Source organism: Montipora foliosa, chromosome 6 (genome assembly GCF_036669935.1).
Source record: "Montipora foliosa isolate CH-2021 chromosome 6, ASM3666993v2, whole genome shotgun sequence".
Lineage (NCBI taxonomy): Eukaryota > Metazoa > Cnidaria > Anthozoa > Scleractinia > Acroporidae > Montipora > Montipora foliosa.
Window position 1 is genome coordinate 48,180,163 of NC_090874.1, and position 15,061 is coordinate 48,195,223.

Here is a 15,061-nt window from a genome sequence, read left to right on the forward strand (position 1 = left end):
GCTGACAAATTTAAAATAATGTTTTGGCCTTAAAAAGTGAAAAGCTAAAAATTGTTAGCTTTTAACTTTTTCGTTCTGTTATCTGATTTTCCATACTATGCATAGTTCAATTTGACTTGCTGCGTTTGGAAAACTCGCTGCAGCGGTATTAAAAGTAATGCCATGGGAAATGATTGAGCAAAGAATTGCCTTTCGCAAGGTATGTTACTCTTTGCAATTTTTCACAAAACCTATGACGGAAAAAACTGTAGCACCAGCTTCATTCTAAAAGGAACATCAAGTGTGTAAACAAAAGTTTAAGATCGTGGGGCATATTCTGAGCTAAACTGAGTCTCAGGGCCTTTAATAACACCCCTGGTAGATTCCGTACGACACAGTTCCTTTAAGTCAAACTTGAGAGTTTTGTGTTGCCTACCCGATGCAATATCCACGATTTTCCTTCACTTTGGTTTAGCAAAACGCTGTACCATGATTGTCCAGTTTTATAGTTACCGTGCTTTTTCCAGGACAGCTCGGCAGTACACCACACGTCAGAGTCACATCCCCTTTTGCTTCTTATTCTGAATCAGAGAAATTTCAAAATAAGAGAGGTTTTCAATTCATTGTCGAAAGTAATTTTTTTAGCATTGCTAAAAGGCGAGGCGATTGTTTAAGGAATGTTATCTCGTGCCGCTTTTTTCAGCCAATCAGAAGTAAAACGCCTACCTCTGACGACATTTACTTGCTTTGAATTTTGATTGGCTCATTTTTTCAGTGCGAATTTGTTGCGATTGGCCGGAGAAATTAATTTGATTTTGGTTTAACAATAGTGAACTGCAGAATCCTCTGTTTGCTGGTATGACGTATCCCTTAGTATATGGATGTTACATGGCGGCGCAAAGAAATGGATTTAGTTTACAGCTAGAACCTCTGGATATGAGCAAACGCATGCTCTGATTGGTTCCCTACTCACAGGACTCACAGGCTATCAGCTCGTATACCGTGAGTACGGAAAACGGCCATCACGGCTGAAAGGTTTGATGATTTAGAAGAGGAGAAATTCAAGTCATGCTTGAAAAGTATTTACCGAAAAATACAACCGCAGAAAATAAATACGGGATGGAATTATTCGACAGTAAGTGAGCAAATTAAATTTGCGAAATTGACATGATATTTCAGTCAGCACTACAAACTAAAGTGAAATTCTTACAACTGCTGCCATTTTGAAACATCCGTAGAGCCCATAAACTGAGTTTTTTTTTTACTTCTGCCCGACTTTTTTCAATCTTAATTTTTAGACTGGTTCGCTAACTCAAAGAAATTTGACAAGTACATAAAAGAGATGTTCAAGAAAGAGCCCGAAGCTCTTTTTCACATAGGCTCGACAATTTGTCGACTCGAGAACAAAATGGTTCTGTTTACAAAACAACAACAAAGTCCATTGTTGTAGAGCAAACTAGTTCCAATTTCTCACATCCAGGGGTTTAGAGATATGATCAAACAATTATTCCACTCAATCTGGTCGTACAAGAACTATAACCAACTCGGCGCTGCGCACCTCGTTGCCTACATGCATTAGCTCATGTACGATTCGATTTCTTGCAATAATTGTTTTGTACAGAAAGAAAAGCAAATACAAAAACTGAGTGGGAAAGCCAAGGTCATGAAGTTATTGCCAACTTCACGTGTGAGCATAATATTGTAGAAAATACGTCTCGGCCTTTCTCGATTGTGCTCGTAAAATTCTGGAAAGTTGCTCACTGGAATGCCAAAAAGTTGCTAAAAAATTGCCAAAAATCCAAAAAGTTGCTACCTAAATTTCAAAAGTTGCCACCTAAATTTCTTGATATTTTTATATAAACGTTAATTAAAAGCTTTATTTTATAGTCCCGCACGATGTGGGCAAAAACTCTCAAATTCTGCGTAACCCCATATTTGCGTAGTGACGTGGTCCGAAAGATTGAGTGATTCAGTGTGCAGCTGTTCGTTGTCTGTTCAAGAGGACCTAACAGGTTAGCAAGCTCTAATACGATTTCTAGTTTGAAAGGGCAATTAGTGCTCTGGTTTGCTTTATAAATTGTGTTTAAAGCAGCAGCTGATCAAGGAATAGGGTTTTACGCTCAAATTTTTGTCAGAACCAGCTTATTCTTTGTAGCTCGATTTACAATGAGGTAGCGTGTTCGCTTCTCGACTCAGAAGCAGGTTTTCCGTGTTCTCTTTTGCATTTCTGAATTGAATTTTAAGCGGCAGTTGATTAAGGCATAGGGCTGTATTCTCAAAACTTATATCAGAACCAACGTGTTTTTCGCCGATCGATTTACATTGAGCCAGTCCTCAACGTATTTGCGGACCTATTTTAGAATTTATTCATGTCTTTAGATTTTGTCAACCAGCATGTTTTTTTGATTTACATTGAGACAGCCCAAAACTCCCACGAGGAATGCAACGAATTTGCGGACCTTTTGTTTTGAAGACTATCATTATGCCTTTCAAGAGAATCTTTGACCTGTGGCACTCGCTCATTAGATCTTTGTATTTTATTTAAGTTTATATTTTTAGGTTAGGGTTGGGTGCCATCCTTTTCTATAGCAAAATCCATTGTAAACCTCTAAAATTATGAAAAAATGTATATATATCGCGAAGATCTGAATAGGCACATTCCGCAAAAGATAAACGAATTCGCCTCGTTGGCACTTGCCGGAAGGTATCCCTAGTTTTTACTTCTTCGCAATAATTACTAACATCGGTCGAGAAAAATAGCTGGAAACTTAGCTATTTTTAGTTTTAAAAAATGTAAAAAAATTGATAAACATTCAAGAAATTCGCATAAATTGAAGTTTTCTATGAAATCGTTGACTCTTTCGTGCTTTATATGTGATCTAAACCTATATTTTGTTCAAAAGTTGCTCAGAAAGGCAAAATTTGCTCGAGGTTGCCAGAAATAGTTGCTCAAAAGTTGCCGAGCACAATCGGGAAAGGCCTAAACTTGGATGTCGTTTCGTGTACATGAAATGTTACGAGTGGTAAATTTTCTAGTAAAATACCATGTCTATATCATAAAATATCATAGTTACTCCTCCTACAGGAATCAGAGGAAAGAAACCACAATAATAGCCCAAAAACCTTAATCTTGTGTTGGGTCTCCTGTGCACGTGTTGGCTGGCCTGTGTAGAACAGGCGAAATGATTTGAGTTTGCTGTTTTTTTGTGGTCGATACACATTCAACCTCCCCCAACCCCCACTCTACCAGACTACCACCCACACCCAACTTCCTTAAGATTTTTTTTCTAGGGCTCGCGGCACGGTCTCATTTTATAGCACTTACAAGGGGGTTAAGAAAGGGGTCCATAAAGCAGGGTACGGTCTGGGGGTACCACCTTTTTGTACTGTCACAATCCAGGAAACCTAACCAACCTTCTATCCAATCCTTTGTTAGCTACAGTAATGCTCCTCTAAACTACATCATACGCACTCCCTAATGTACGATCTACTCCTCGTTTTTACCTGTATTCACCTCTGCTTCTGGTAATTTCCCACAGAACCGGATCACTTTTTTTCACCGTAGCATAGTGTAAGTTTCCATCGCGGGTCCAGCTCAAGTAAGCATTACAATCAAGAGAAAATGAGGGGACAGAGAAGGAGGCTCCCGGTCCAGCCCTTGGGATATGTCATGTCCACGAAAGTTATTTTTAGACGAGCAGAAGTCTTCCGAGACGTTCGCATGCAGGCCAACCTCGGTCCGATGTTTGAAAGAAAATATATATTCATAAGCCTTCCACGTGCGCCATAATTTTCTCTTTTCACTAAGAACCTGAGAGCAAGGCAAGACTGCACGCGGACGTCTCAGAGAACAGACTTCCGCTAGAACGAAGACTTCCGCTCGTCTAAAAATAACTTTCGTGGACATAACATATCCCGGCCAACGCCTTGAGCCTCCCTCTCTGTCCCCTCATTTTCTCTTGTTACAATTGATTCCGCTTGGGCAATCCTTTTTGCTGATTATGATAAAACGGTTATTTCCGTGAGGAACCAGCTACCACTTTAAGTCTAGAGGATCAAAATATATTAAGGAACAATTTTACATCCCACTTCAGCCTCCCAAAGAAATTTAAACAAATTTCGCACCTTGTCTCGGAAGCTGGATTGAACTGAGTAAAGTCCAGCACGGATACTTCGCTGTGATTCAGGCACAATGGCCGCCATCCTCTGCAAGATGATATCCTTTAGTAGTGCCATCCTCGCCCACAGCTCGATGTACTTTAAACATTTCTGGGCGTCTTCGTCTCTATTCTCTTCTTTTATGTCTTCAATCTGCGCCTGGAGGTTTTCCATGAATGTAATGTTTCTGTAGACTGGTATGTGGATCTGGAGAGCGATTGCTGTCGGATCGTTTAGCTTTTGGTCTGGTCCTAAGTCAGAAATCACCCAATCTAAAAATGCTTGAGAAGTCTCAAAATCACTAATGGCTCCTCGCGCCATATTGGTCATACGTTCAGAATACCATTTCTCAATTTCCTGCCGGACTATCAGGTGCATAGGTGTACGGCTGACTGCCCCTCCACCCAGGCCAAAAAGACTTAGAAAGCCGGAGATAAAATTAAGCGCTACGCCTACCACCATCCCGTGAGGCCCCGCTATGTTTGCAAAGGTCGCTGCAATTTCAATTGCTCCTTTGAGCGCGGTTATAGGATCACCTGAAATGTCCTTGAAACTTGAAAGTTTTCCAGCGGCAGTGTTCAGAGCTGCAGCAATTGCACCGCGTCTTTCTGGTGTAAGCTCGTTCCATCGGGAATCCTGCCTTTGCTCGCTCTACCATTTTTTTGGCTCGTCTGGAAAATCCATCCGCCTTCGCTGCCAACTCTGCTCTCATGTTGTCAAATCTCGTTTTCATGTCATCAATGGCGTTTCTTGGGGCTACAATAGTAACAAAAACAAGTGGCTAAAGGCCAAAGGGATACTACCATATAAGGGCTATATAGGTACGGTTGCAAGCTGTTTGTAGTCAAGGATAAGGTATAGGAATCAGAGAGTTTGAGTCCAGAGTAGTGTATCATTTTCAAGGAATCTGATCAACTGGTTGAAGATTTTAGTCCAGACGAGGTTATTGCTGGCCTGTGGTGGTGATCTCCGTAGTTTCTAGAAAATAAGCACTCTAGGACAGGGAGAGATTTGGGGAATTTATTCTAATATAGGGCAGCTGAACTACTGTAGGTCTAGTATAGGCTAAGGACATCCCCACACAAAAATTCTTCCCTTGGGGCCACAGGTTACCTTTATTCTGGCCGGATGTCCGGTTACAAACTGAAGGCCTTTTCTTGTTAGGAAAAACTTTTACATTCACACATACATAAATTATAAACAGAATTAACTTAGATCACAAGCTGTGATGCGGGTTGCCAACGTTGATTGCGTGAAAGCCTTGACAACATTGTAAACTGTAGAGCAAAATGCAAGTGCGTGGTGGCATTGTATCATATCTCAACGGATTATGAGAAAAATAAAACATCTTACCTGAGCTATCTGTAAACATTTCTTTCTTTGAGGATGGCTTGTCTCGGTTTTGCTTTGCCTGTAATCAGAGTTTTCTTTTTTAATCGGTAATAGTACTTAAATCAGCGGTTAATCCTAATTTATGTTATGCGCTTAGTCGTGCGCATAAGTACTTCGTAGAATGAAGGTTCATGGGATATTATTACAGTCTTACTCTCTTACGATGCCCTTGAATCCATTTCACTCTTCCTTCTTGTGGCAAGGCCTCCTTCGTATCAACCTGGTGAACACTCTTTGTCTTCCTTCCGATATCCCCCTTAAAAGGAACAGTACTCCGCATCCCCCTTAAAAGGAACAGTACTTTACAAGTACGTTAGGGTCCCACTATTTTGTTATGATTTTTCTCTTTTGAGGGGGGACGGGGTGGGGTAAAGGGTCGGGGGAGTTGCTGTTAAGTAATCCCGTACGTACCTTGTGGACACACAAGCATCACTGTAGCGCAAACAAGCACAAGGAAAAACACCTTCATTATTTAACCTTTAAAGAACAGCAAAAAAAGTCTCATTACAATGGGTACAGTCATAGGGTACGTTTACTTAGTTGCGTATTTTCATAAACTGCAGAAGGCTAGCAAAGACATGCCTTTACATTAAAATTGTCGTAGCCAACAACCAAAAGAGCTTGTGTGCGACAGAGTCTAAAAGGCAAGAAATGGGACTTAAGTTCAGTTTCACTTCTCATGGGTTTATAAACATAAAGAGGCGCGAATTTCCTTAGAAATTTTCTTTATCTCATGTGACTAGTTTTGATCCCTACGGCATATGTCTGACATACTTTAAAAGGCAAGGAATGACAGTCAGATTCAGCTTTTCTTCAGATAGGTTGATAGAAATTAAATTGGAGCGAAATTCCTAAGCACTCTTTTTGCGTCTCATGTAGTTCGTCCTGTTCCCAATACTACGGCTAACGCTCAGGGGAGATATCAGAAGTGATCGCAGCAGAAAATTAACTCTAAAAATTAATTCTTCGTTCCATTATTTTCTCTTTTGGATTTGTTATTAATACTCTGTTCAGATCTGAGTACTTTAAAATCTCTGTCTGTTCAAATAAAAAGAGAGGAGACTGACTTTAATTTTGGTAACGGATTTTGTCTTCACGCATGTTCGGTGGTAAGTTTATCATTGTATTGTTGATTGGTTAGAGCCCTGGAGTTATTAGTACTTTCTTCGACCTCCACCGGGACTCTTATGTAATTCTTCTTTTTTCGAACTTATTCATCAAAGGTCTTTATGAAGCTGAAACCAGGATACAAAATGGTCTACAAAGAGAAATTTCTCCGTAGCGACAGTTTGAAGAAGTTTAAGAGGTAAAATAAAATCCCCTCCAAAAAATTAAATTCAACGTAAAATACGTTCAGATCTATACTTCTGATCAACGGACGTTCAGACTTACAATTTTTATGCAGACGCTAAGTCACTTCTCCTTGAAAAATAATGCACTTTGATATTGCAATGCAAGAGCTACGTTCTAGAAAGTACAAGCACCTAAAAAAAATGATAGAAAAGAACGAGAATGAATTGAAAATCGAAAAAGTTAGTAATGTTAGTGCAAAACAAAAGAGGAAGAAAAAATTACCTTCGCTCTTTAGTTTCCAGAGGAGTAAATTCTACCTCTCTGAAATTTCGCGTGTTCTCAGTTTCTTATGAAGCGATTCATGACCGAAGTTTGTTCCAGAACCGTCGATAAGGTCACGCCCGATCATGTGGGTGGCTTACAGGTGAGACACGACAAGAAGCATTACTTATTAAAGTTAAGTCCGAATCAGAATGGCGTGAAATATTTGTTTTTACTTTTTCTTAGTTTAGGGGAAGCAGCAATTAATTTAAGAAAACCTCCATGATGAGGGTTTTTACATATTTATGTATTATATGTTATAAAAGCACAATGTACTAGGTTATTGCTGGGGAAACGACACTATATGTCTTGCGATTATACTGCAGTTCGCCACAAGACAGTCAAACAAGGGAGAACAAAGCGAGAAAAAACGCTATACACCTATCATTACTTCGGTCACACAAAAAGAATAAAAAGACGAGAAATTACTCCTTAAACTCGTTTTCTCAAGCGTTTCAAACAGCGAGCGATCTTGTGAGTTGTCTGGCTTTATTATATTTTTTCTCCATGAGACAACTGCTCATGTATGAAAAACATTTGAAAAATTAACCAGTCGCGATTCCTGACGAGACCTCAAATGTAATAAATGACCCTAAATGTAATAAAGTTACTAAGTGTAATAAATTTTGGCCCTAAACGTGATGAAAGTCCTAACAGTAGTAGAATATCTATTGGCCCTAAACTTGATGAAAGTAATCACAATGACTGAAACATGTAACGGTCTGAAGGGATAATGTCATAGCCAGGCGATTCATTCTCGTCACCATATTGAAATCTGTATAGAGATTTACCATTTTCATATTGTCCATAATAACCTTGTTCACTCTCCATTATTTGTCTTATTTTGCATAGCCATTGTTTCTAGTTTCTCCTGGGTATTACAGGTTTTCCAAGGGAGACTGAAAACAAGGGCTTAGGCACAAAATTTGTTCGGTAAACAAGGTTATTTTTGGGCAGTGTCAAGACGGTGGATTAAAAGAAAAGAAGCAAACAACAAATTCTTAAATGATCATGACGGCATTGGTAAAATTTGGTTAATTTTATTAAAGTTAAGTCCGAATCAGCATAGGCGTACGGGCCGGGGAGGGCCGGGGCTGCAGCTACCCCCCCCCCCCCCCCAATTTTGGGCAACTCATATTTTTTGGGCAGCAAGAGAAAATTTGGGCAAAGCCAGCTTTTAAAGACGTTTTTTTTATTAGTACTTTGAAGAGATAAATATTTTCTATTTTAACCTGAAGTTGGCGTAATAATCCAGTTACATTCACACGAGACAGAGGTTACCAAGCACGTGATGAGTTTCTGTTTATAAGGGAAGGGTATCATATGCTGAGTGTTTTTTATCGTTGGGCCGCTGTACTGCAATGGGCTATTTCCAATCGTGAATTGATTAGAATAAACTTCCGCCTAACTTTCTAGAATCATCTCCGCTCGTAGAACAGTGTATGGCAGATAGCATCAGCGATTAACTAGAATCTGAAAGCCAAGAAGTGGCTGACTAATTCTCACTTTGAATTACGAGAAGAATCTTAATTTTTTTTTTAAAATCTATCAAGTGGTTGAAATTATTCACTAATTTGTTAAAGTAGACCGCCATGATACATGATATCATGATACCAGAATTATCTCTAAAATAATTCACACACATTTTAAAAAGATTGAAGCTACTATGAGGTGAAATTGCATGTCAAAAGCGCTTCGTTTTCTACAGAAAACGGCTAAATATCAAGATTTTCCTTTTCCCGATAACGCTCTTACAGATTCCGTTTTAACTTCACGAACATCGAGGACAACTCCGATGTCATTGCAACCCTGATCATGACAAATTTTCATCTTCATCTAATACAACTGTGGTGGCAATTTTTCCAAATGTTTGTTTATGGCGACGTTGTTTATGCTCAAACTTGGCAGGTATTGACCCTGAAAAACTGTATCAAGGCACTTTCATATGCCAGTACGGCCTATGTTGTTGCATCCTATGGCCCTCGTTTCTTTTCGACTGCTTTGTAAAAATTTGGGCAAATGGTTTACCGCCCCCCCGCCCCCCCCCCCCCCCCCTCCCTGGCCGAAAATTGCCCGTACGCCTATGCGAATCAGAATGGCGTGAAATATTTGTTTTTACTTTTTCTTAGTTTAGGAGAAGTAGCATTGAATTTAAAACCTCCTTGATGAAGGTTTTTACATATTCATGTATTATATATTATAAAAGCACAATGTACTTATTGCTGAGGAAACGATACTATGACTTGCAATTGTACTGCCGTTCGCCATAAGACAGTCAAACAAGGGAGAACAAAGCGAGAACAATCGCTATACACTTATCATTACTTCGGTCACACTAAAAGAATAAAAAGACGCGACATTGCTCCTTAAACTCGTTCTCTCAAGCGTTTTAAACAGCGAACGATATCTATTTTTTAATATCAATTTAATATTACATAATAAATAAAAATACAAATATAGATATTATAGTAATAGTACAGAATATGAATAAAGTAATTGACCAACTGACTAATCAAGATAAACCTACAAAAGGTGCAGCAGTCAGCATCAAATTTGAGATCAGATTTTTGTAATATTTGTTTATTTATTTTTGCTGTTTATCCTCGGAGATATTTATCTTATTGCTACCTTTCCATTTGAGAATAATTAAAGATTAACGATTGATTTACTGATTGATTATCTCAAGCTCACATTGCGTGGGGTGGAAGTTCAGATTTGCATTTGATTTTCAGCTTAAAATGACCTCCAACGTCTCATAACTGGAGCTTGTTCACTTTGCATTCTAGCTTTTTAGGAAAAATGATACCATCATCTTGGCTGAATTTGTTAAGACCCTCTTCTCAAATAAACCCCCAATCCCTATCAACCCCCCTGCCCCATCTCAAACCTGCTCGAAATAAATAGGCCACAGAGGGGGACGTTAATATAGGATTTACAGTACTCACTAGTTCAATAATATTCTTTTCATTCTTCATAGGTATGCAAATAAGAAGATGCAATTAAGAAGATGGGACCAACACCATAATTAAGTCAGCTAGACTGTTATTTTAATCAATTAGCTAAAATGGGCAGTACTGATGTCAAAAGAAGCAATAAGAAAGAGCCGCTAGTTTTGGCATATCACCAATATTCTGTTTACAGTCCTGTCGAACTGGTTTCATAATGGGAACGCTTATTGGTATATAATATTTCAGAATTGCTTTTATGTGGCATTAAAAACTTGTTTTAGCCGTGTTGTTAATTTCTATTTATCAAAATAAAAAAGGTATCTCCACTACTTTGAAATCAAGGATTTTTTCATACATGACAGGAAAGACTTTCAGTAGTGTAAACTTCAAGTTTGTTATGGCCAATAAAGTTTAATTTTAAGGAGATTAACACACTACAGGACCAAAGGTGCAGTTATTTTTTTAAAAATGTTCAAATTTGTAGAGCAATGGGGCATCCTAAATATTAATATTCTGTAGGTGAATAGGCCTCTAGCAGCTGGGGTCACGTGACCAAATTTTTCCTAGAGAATTTTTATATTATGGCCTATAACTTAAAGAATGCCAGAAATGGAAAGAGCGCATCGAAAATACCAAAATGGCCAAGTTTGAGTCCCCTGGAATGAAAGACTAAGTTTAGACGACAGTTTGAATTTTCGGAAAATTTAGAAGTTTTGTATGGGAAATGTTGCTGGAGAGCAAGGTCCAGCAATAAATTTTCTTATTCTTTTAAAACTTCAGACTGTCATAAGATCTCACCTTTTAATGATGGGGGCCTCAAATTTGGCCATTTTAATATTCTCGACATGCTTTTTTAATTTCTGGAATTTGTTAAGCTATAGCCCATAATTTTATGAAAAGTAGGTCACGTGATGGCTTAGCTGCAAAAGGCCTATTCATTGTTTCATCATTGTTTACCTTAATTTTGGCTTATTAACAAAAAAATTTACCCATATAGTTGTGGAAGTGTATATGTTGTGGTTAATTTTTTATCTCAGGTAATTTTAATTTACAAAAAAATTATCTGAGATTAAAAAATTAATTGAACAACATATACAAGATTGAGTGGATTGCTTTGGAGTTAAGGGATCGGCATTGCAGTGGTTTACATCCTACCTTCTCAACAGATTGCAGTGCGTGTCTTTCGACCAAAATTTATCGGAGAAGTTCAATTTGCAATGCGGCGTTCCTCAAGGCCTAGGATTATGCCTAGGTCCATTGCTGTACACCATCTATACGAGTAAGCTTTTCGAGGTTATTAAGAACTATATCTACCACAATCGCACGCATACGCAGACGACAGTAACTATTATTCAATGCTGACTCTGCTTGTTCGCAAAACGATGCAGTTGAGGCAATGAAGCAATGCATAGAGGCTATACGATCGTGGATGATCAAGGATACACTACGCCTGAATGATAATAAGACGGAGTTCATGATTATAGGCACCAGAAAGCAACTGGCTAAAGTGAACATTGATGGTCTTAGTGTCAGTGAGAGCATTATAGCTCCGGTAACTTCAGTTAGGAACTTTGGATCATGGTTTGACCACAACCTGAGTATAATACCACACATTCATAAGATATGTAAAGCTGCGTCTTTTCATATTTACAAAACGCTTGTTCACTCCATTGTTATAGGCCGCTTAGATTACTGTAATAGTCTTCTTTATAAAGTTTCCGCGGTACACATGAGTAAGTTACAACGCATTCAAAATAGTCCTGCCCAGCTCGTATGATCAACTCCGAGGTTTAATCATATTACACCCGTCTTGTTTTCTTCGCATTGGCTACCCGTTGCCTACCGTATAGAGTTTAAAATCTTAGTTTTAACGTTTAAAGCAATATATCCACTTGCGCCGTACTATATATGCAATCTAGTTCGAGTAAAGGAGAAATGTAAATACCAGCTTCGTTCTTCTGAAGAACTACTATTGCAGTTTCCCATGGGAAAAACAAAGAAAACTCTGGGTGACAGATCATTCCAAATAGCTGCCCCTGTATTGTGGAACAGTCTGCTTGCAAGTGTCAGAGACATCGATAACTTTTTGGTTTTTAAACGAACAGTAAAGACTTACTTCTTGAGGAAGGCTTTTGCCTTTTATAGTTAGATTGATAAATTTTAGATTATAAGTAGAGTTAATTGTAATTATTACAGGTAGTTATAGTTGTAAGGCGCATTTGATCATATTCAGATGTTAATTTGCGCCTAATAAGAAATAAATTATTACAGGAGCTCCTGATTAGTATTATTATTATTACTACTATTACTACTACTACTACTGCTACTAGTTCAAAACTTGAAAGACCTCGTTTTGCCCCATGAAAGGTAATATCTGGATTTCCGGAATTCTGGAAGTTTTTTGCTTGTGGAATCTGGAATCTGGAATCTGGAATCTGGAATCCTGGGCTTAGGAATCCAGTATTTACCTTAAAGAATTCCTTCTAGCGATTGGAATCCAGAATCCACGTTCCATTGGCAAGGAATGCGGAATCCAGTTCCTTGAATCCAGAATCCACAGCACTGAATCCAGAATCCAAGATCGTCTTGGATTAGCTTACATGGGTCAATGGTTCTTTCCCCCTGCAGGAGGTACTCCCTTATATAAGCCATATAGGTATGTACTGCTCCAAAGGGAAGGGGTTTTGCGCCCTTTTGGTCTGAAAAAAGGTATAGACTTTGCCTATTTTGGTCTGGAATCGGGTGTGGTTTTCGACAAATCTACGGGAGTGTATGAACGTATTTATGGTTTCAATTCCACATGATTCCAAATGAGTAAGTAAGAAAGAGAAATATGTGAATTCGAAATGGATTTTAAATAATCTTCTATGTTGCTGTTGTAATCTAAGTAATGATCTCATGATGACATAATTTCTTGGAGGCCAGGTCTGAAAACGGGTGTGAAAAGTGAAATTAGTTGGTGTGAAATAGGATCAGGATTTGAACTACCAGGAGGAAAACCACCACAAAGAATTCCCAGAACTAACCCCCCTCCCCCCACTACTCCTGGTTCTTTTCAAGCAAGATTTTAGGAAATTCGAGCCCGTCCTTAAAGACACCCCCATCATGAATGCCTCTCTCTTACGAATAGTTCATTTAGTCCTGAAGACACCAAGCTTCTTAAAATTTTTACCTTCACACAGTAAAGCGAACATTTGCTTGTCTGTACTAAAAAGGCTGGGTAGCCTGTTCCAGGCAACCACATGGTGGAGAGTGGCGCGACATGGATAGCGGTGCAAAAAGGGATCAAAAGAGATGGAAAAAAGGAGATATTGTAGGTAAAAGTCGTCCTCAAATTAAAACAGTATTCAACCTAGTTTGATTCAAGATTTCTTTTGATTTCTAGCCCTAATTATCAAAGAAGACAGAGAAAAATTCTAGTTTAACTAGATTTTACCAACAACAGAGACCCCCTACATTTGCTTGTCTGTATTAAAAAGGCTGGATAGCCTGTTCCAGGCAATCAGACGATGGAGAGTGGCGCGAGATGGATAGCCGGGCGAAAAGGGATCAAAAGAGATGGAAGAAACGGGATGCTGTAGGTAAAATTCGTTCTCACTTTAATTCAGTATTCAACCTAGTTTGATTCAAAATTTTCTTGTTTCCCTGCCCTAAACAAACGAAATTCTGGTTTAACCAGATTTTACCTACAACAGAGACCGCCTACACCCTTCCCCTTTGGTTAATTTCTGCTCCTTTCCCGTTGGTCCCGTTGTCTCTAGCAACACCCGCGATTTTTTTGGTGCTTCGCAAACCTTTCACGTCCTTCCATACCTCGATCGTCGTACGCTGTGCGTTAACCATTTCTTAACAAAAGTTTACCAGATGCTCAAAAAGGGCCTTTTTCATCTGGGACCAAGTGCAAAGATGAGTCCGGTGAAACCCATCGTGCTACGGATTAAGGTTCTTGGGGAGTGAGAGCATTGTAGTCGTGAATCTAAATAGAAAGGCAACAATATAAGGACAAGCTTTCTGTTGCAAGCAGCTGCCGCATCGCGTTTTCTAAATCAGCCTGCTGTTCGTAATTACATTGCTTTTGAGTTGTGATTGGCTGAACAAAACTCGCGCGAGTTTCTCAGCCAATCAAAAGAAACATCAAAACCAGTCGTGATTTGCTGACACGAGTTGACCCGCGCTTGAGGTCGGCTACATGCCGCCAAGTATGATTGGTTCATTTAATTGTGAGCTCGTCTTGTGATTCGCCAGAGTTATTACATTGGTTTTCGTTTACGACACTCCCCTTTGTCCGTGTTTAAGTGAATTTGAAGACGTGTTATCTGCCGTCGAAGCAGTAGTTTTGTTCATCCCAGCGTCCTTAGCCTCAAGCAGCTTTTTCATGGGCGTGTCTCTCTTCGCCACACACTCGCGAGTTATTGATTGGAGTGAGTCGACAAAGTGAGTGTGGAACTCTGAAAGGGCCTTCACACCTTTAAAAGCCAAAACTATAGGTAACAAATTTTAAAAATCTAAAATTAACTTTATGAGAAAAACTAACGCGGAGAGATTTCGACGTTTCGATGACATCCTGACATCATTATCAAGAAAATGAAGAAAATTTACATAAGTAAGTAGACAAAAAATAAACCGAAAACAATAGTCTATTGTTCTAAGCCAGTGAATCATCCAGTGACCTCACACAAAGGAAAACCCAAAGTCAAGTGAGTACTTTAGCACGTATTGAGTCTGATTGGATGTTTAGACTTGGTCTGTACTTTTAATCAGGAGCATCTCGTATACCAGACAGTCCATCTTTCCTTGGCATTTCCTCAGAACTGCAAAATTCTTGGCTAAGTCAAGAGATCTAGGGCTGGTATCATGATCTTGTTGAAGATGTCTGCAAATGGATGAGGAACTGAAGAATTGAAGAACTGAGAATTGAAGGACACTGTCGCAGTTCTTCATCCAGTTACAAGAAACAATGTCAACACTTT